Raw genomic sequence first — 6,164 nt, forward strand, 5'->3', positions numbered from 1 at the left:
ATAATTATTTCAACAACGAAACAATTATTTTATCATTGTATATATCATGTATTATATGTAGGCTACTATTAACTCATTCCCATTGGAGAACCGAGGACCCGCTGTCCGGAAGTGTTTTCGTCACATGTCTTTTTATGATAACCTCCACATACCTCAACAGCGTTACCATAGACTGTATAAAATAGTGCGTTATCTGTTACAAAACCATTGCCTGGTATCAGTCTGGACCCAGACAAACAAAACTGTCATTTATTTCAAACTGATCGAGATCTTGTGTTCATGAAGTCGCCCCCTTCACACACACACACACACACACACACACACACACACACACACACACACACACACACACACACACACATGTAGAAGGCTCCACCCCCAAGGGTGTCTGGACACTAGAGGACAGCCGACAGCGGGCACTCGGCCGTCGGCCCGGATCCCCCGCCCCCGCCCGCGCTCGACTACTGTTTTGGCTTAAATATCTGAAATAAAAAAACATATTCACTTTTTGTTGATATCATCTAGATGCAGTGTAATAACTAGTTCGGCTGCACTGCATATTTCATATATTCAGTAGATATATCATTTTACAACCCTATCTCCAATCCTAATTCAGAAACCGGAAGTACTACAACTGTGAGGCTGATCTGTATCAAGCTAAATGGCGGGCCTGTAGGGAATTGTAGTTTTTTTTTTAATATTAGTGTTTTTCCTAGAAATTGAAGTTGTAAATACTGAATTGAGAGTACACTGAGCAGTTTAAGGGGATGGTGAACACGTATGTGTAATCAAATTTAAAAAATCTGTTTGTTAAATGGGTGAAAATTAATTTCAACCATATTTGACAGCGCCCCCCGTTGGCGACTATACTCACATGATAGCTGAGATCAAGAGTTCTCCAGAACAGTTTCTACTATGTCTGTAGCCCCTTTTTTTGCTGAATTATAAGCCTTCAAACTTGCACCAAGGTCAAGGTTCAAAGGTCAACATTTCAAAGCAGGAGGCATGTAGAATCTTCATACTGACATATGTTACTCTCCAGGTCAAGACCTTTCCAATGATGTATTTGGTTTAGCTCCACAGCAAAGTTTTAATTGTTTCGCTTCATGGACACGCACCATCCCAGGCTTAGTTTCAGAGAGCACTTTGAAGGCCCAGTATATGAAATGAAGCTGTTTGTTTGTTTGTTTATTTTTGATTTTTTAGTGGAACTAGTGATCAACATGAGTCACTTTAAGAGCTTACAATCCTGCTGAGAATCTAGGGCAGTACTACAGGCTTGGAGGAAAGCCTGGATTAAGGTTAGGGTTAGGGTTGGGACTCAAAAGACCAAGCTGTTTCCATTCCAATCATCATCAATGTTGTCACTTTCAGATTTTCATATACTTTGAACTATACTATAATTGAACCAGGTGCACACCAAATCTTAATCAGTTTGAAAAACATTCTGTAATTAGTTTAGTAAATGATGCTCAAAGCTTCTTATATTGCCGTAGGTGGGTATAAAACACAACATACACAGTAGTTGTGGGTTATCACAAAATACTGCCTACAACTCCAAATACTGTACTATCTGGACTATATATCACTCTGTATTTGTATGGAAGCGTATTCCTGCCATGTCAGAAAAAGAAAAACGTAGTAACAGAGCACAGACTGGGTGAGGGGGCATGCTGGAGACAATAGTCCAGTGCTGCCACAAGCTTCATGCCTGGCACCCTTGCAAGCAGTCCCTGAGAGGTCATAGGCTGGGGGTGGGAAACCTTTTTATATGAAGAACTACACTACTGACGGGCCAGGTGGCCTGACTTATGCTAACTCATAGTTAGCATCCCTGCTGAAAAAAAACGCATAGAGCAGGACCAAAACACAACATATGCTGGTCTTGCTAGAGACTTTTCACCAGCAAGACCAGCATATGTTGTGTTTTGGTGCTGCTCTATGCGTTTTCTTTCAGCAGGGTTGCTTGTACAGTAAGTGTGGGCGCAGTGTATTTCATGAATAAGGCAACGCTTTGATGACAAATCAGACCTGAGGCCTTTGATCATGAACACATTGGCCGGATTTAACAACAGGCCACATGTGGCCTACCTTGCAGGGCCAGGCCTTATATTTCCCACCACTATCATAGGCCTTAGTAAACCACATACCTGTTAAGTCATTCCAGGGTGACCAGATAGATGTCCTCAGTGTCCGGGCACATTCCCTATTATCAGGGAAAACATAGGAGAACTACCTCTGTCCCTGGTTTTATGACAAGAAATCCTTCACTTTTAAATGATATTGATGGCCAAACTGGAAATGTTCCCGGCTGTCCCAGGCTCATTTCTCCGGTTTTGATCTCTGAAGTCTGATCACCTTATGTCATGCACTGTATGTTGACACAGAGGATGAGAAAAATCATTTCCGAAATTTGACACCAATCTGTGTTTGTATGAAGCAAATAAGATTAAAAAATGGCCTTTCTGTGTGGCGCTTCAGACGCTGTGAGATTTCAATTCACTTCCCTATTTTTTTCCATATAATATTTCCTATTATCCAATTACTGCCAAATTTGGTACTTGTTCTGTCACTGCACGTGACTTTCTGCTATCTACCTTTTTCCATGAAATACAGCACAAAAGATGTAAAGGATAGAGCCAAAAAAGTTACAGAACATAGGGGCAAGCAAAGACTTTTCAGGGAATAATCAACAAAATACTTTATTATTCATCCAAATGTGAACAAATAGACATGCATACAAAACAAACAGTAGGAAAGTAGAATCTCAATAACTCAATAACTGGTTGGTACACTCTTAGAAATAAGGGTTCCAATAGGGTTCTTCTACAAGGGCTGAGGTTCTACCTGGAACCATTTGCTTCTGAAAAACCCTTTCCCGAAGAAAGGGTTTTTCAAGGGTTCTTGGTAACACTAATGGTTCCAGTAAGAACCATTTTGATTGAGAGAACCCTTTAAAACCCCTTTCCTGAATAAAGGGTTTTAAAAGGGTTCTTGGTAACGCTAAGGGTTCCAGTAAGAACTATTTTGATCCAGAGAACCGTTTTTGGAAGAAAGAGTTCTTCAGGTATTGTTGAAAGCATGGGTATAAGATCCTGTGTCACCAGGGAATACTTCCTGATAACACTTACCAATAATGGTGCAAAATACAATTCCTTGTTACTACTGATAGAAATACTTTTCATATCCATTTTTTGTTTATTTGTTTTTTTCTTCTTCTCCAGACCCTGTTGATCAAACTGTAACATAATTGCAGATCTTGAGATTTGAACACCTGCCACCCAGTCTAAAGTCACTGGCAGTAGTGACTGAGCTAACCAGCTAGCTGGGTGGAGTCATCAGGTCCACCATACTAGTCTATTACCTTACACATTCTGATCAGGCATACAAATAATGAAACTGAAATGTTCTGTTACCAATTTATTTTCACAACCATTAATTATAAGAACGCAAGACCTTCATCAGCAAATCTTGTTGACCCAGGCAAAGATTAGCTGTGACTGGGATTTTAACCCCCACCATCCAAATCTAAGTCTGTACCCACTGAGCTATCCAGCAGAAGGTGTAGATCAGGGACTCCTCTGACTCGCCACACTCACTCACACAGCCAGGTTGACAGCTCCTTCATGTCAGTGGTCAGACAGAGGGAGCTGATCATGTGTCTGTTTAGCTCTGTCTGTACAAACTGTGACTTCTGCTTTTAGGTCACAGGTCCAATTCCCATGTTGACAGATATCATACCTTGCTGACAATTAGCTCAGTTGGCTAGGAGCTGGTTCTTGGTGCCAGACAATGTGGGTTCAAGCCCCATCAGGGGTGATAATGGTAATACATCAAAATACCTGGTAGTTTTTGTGTAACAAATGAACAAAATTTTAGAGTCATGGTAGATGATGTTTGACAAAAACATATCAGAATTTTACCTCAAACACTGATTTTTGACTGTGAATGGCTTACTCAATTTGTGAAGCCACAGTTGAGTTGCCACTTGCCAATTAGCTCAGTGCGATAGACAATGCTCTTTGGTTCCAGAAATTGTGGATTTCAGCCTCAACTGGTGCAAAATGTGCAACATTACAATGTCAACTGTCTTGCCTTCCTATTCTCCTGTTTGTTGCTCAGAATTGCCTAAAGTTGCCCAAAATAGTCTGGACCCGACCCATTGCCTGCGCAGCAGCTATAATTGTGTTTATTTTTTAAAAGTTTAGTTACACTACTCCCTTCTTCAGGAGGAAATGACACACAGCAAAGAAGCAGCCAGGGGAATTGAACCCTGGGTCCCTACAGCAAGGATATAACCCCTCTTTCTGGGGCATCTAAGTGAGCTATACGACTCACTGGACGAAGGCTTTTGAAAGTTTGTTACAAGTCAGGTGATCTAGAGATACAGTTTGAAGTTGTGACTTCAAGGCCTGGTTGATGCAGAGTGACCATGTTAATGCCTACTGAGGTGATGTGTGGATTAGTGACAGACAATTTGAAAAATATTAAACACTTATTTTACAGACAATTTTACTCATGTATTTGTCTCCTCCTCATACTTTTCCATGATCGGCCTCATCCCATGGCTGCTGTACCCTGCTGACTGGCTTAGTCAAGTTGTGAAGCTGCACATAAGTTCAGTGATAAAGGAAGGTCTTTGATGTCAGAGGCCAAGCCTTAATTGATGTTAAAAAAAAAAAATCATATTGTAATGCTGACTTTGGGGATACTATATTAGGGTTTGTTGATGCCAGGAATTGAACCTTGATCTCCCAGGGGAAAGGGAGAGGTTTGGTGTGTTGGGCCTGGGAGCTGGCCCCATGGTGGGTGTCATGTGTGAGTTAAGAGCTGGTTGCCCCATGGATTGCCCCATATGGTCTGGTCTTCACCCTCTACAAACCAGGTGTGACATACCAATAGTGATTACTGTGAACAGAACAGAACAAAGAAGAACAGAAGAGAGAGAGAACAGAAGAAACTTCAGAGAATCAAGGTGAGCTAAATATAATATCTTATTTCAGCATGCTTGACCCTAGCTGAGGACTTTTATGGTGAAAGGTGGACTAAGCATTTGTTTCTTGTTATGTTTTGTTCATTTGCTTGTTTGTTTGTTTTCTTGTAGAATTGACTTACACAGCTTGGACGAAAGCTGAAAAAGAGGGTTTTGCTGAGATTTCCATTATTGTTATAATACGTAACATTTTGATACTTGTTACATAACACTGAAAAGTATTTTAACATTATTTAAATCAATGTGAAAACTTTGTGGGGTTCCCTCACTTTCTCATGATTCTGTTCCACTGTCAGAATTAGTAAGTACAGTATGTACTCTGATTCCTTTCGTTGGACCATGCATTATTTTATTGTTTGTAGATAGCTTACAATAAGGCGAAGTAAGATGGAACTCAAACTCTTTTTTTGTCTCCCCTTTCTGCCATGTCACCGTTGCTGGAGATTACACAAATCCACGACTGAGGACAGCATGGTGTGTCTGGCCTGTCATGTTGCTGATTCCACTGGACCTATGCTACCTTTTGACCTGTTCTCCCCTGGGACCTACACAGCCTGTTCTGTTGGACTATATTTAAATAAATGTTTTTCTCATTAAAATGTTTTGAATGTTTGTTCAATGTCAACATGATAAATGACCACAATATAATATGAACTAAACTGATCTGTAGAATACAATATGTTTCTTCATAGAACCCTCAGAAGACAAGACGGTTATTTGTGAAAACCTTTGAAAAGGGATGTTTTTAGATCCCCCTGTGTGAGGTCTAGATGAAACCCTTGAAACATGAAAGGGTTCTTGGTGGAACTCCTTTTGTAGGTTCTAGATGAAACCCTTGGAAAACGAAAGGGTTCTTAGTGGATCTCCTTGTGTGGGTTCTAGATGAAACCCTTGAAATACGAAAGGGTTCTTAGTGGAACTCCCTGTGTGGGTTCTAGATAAAACCCTTGAAAAATGAAAGGGTTCTTAGTGGAACTCCCTGTGTGGGTTCTAGACGTAACCCTTGAAAAATTAAAGGGTTCTTAGTGGAACTCCCTGTGCGGGTTCGAGATGTAACCCTTGAAAAATGAAAGGGTTCTTAGTGGAACTCCCTGTGCAGGTTCTAGATGAAACCCTTGAAATATGAAAGGGTTCTTAGTGGAACTCCCTGCATGGGTTCTTTGTAGAACCT

The 6,164-nt window shown here is 40.7% G+C and overlaps 1 protein-coding gene across 1 annotated transcript in view; it reads left to right on the plus strand.

Annotated features, from left to right (window-relative positions):
• The window catches only part of LOC311025262 (uncharacterized protein), an 88,231-nt gene that overhangs the window by 41,024 nt on the left and 41,043 nt on the right, over window positions 1–6,164 (plus strand). The gene's annotated exons all lie outside the window — the stretch shown is intronic.

Source organism: Eutrigla gurnardus, assembly GCF_963514095.1.
Source record: "Eutrigla gurnardus genome assembly, chromosome: 1".
NCBI classification, from domain to species: Eukaryota; Metazoa; Chordata; class Actinopteri; order Perciformes; family Triglidae; genus Eutrigla; species Eutrigla gurnardus.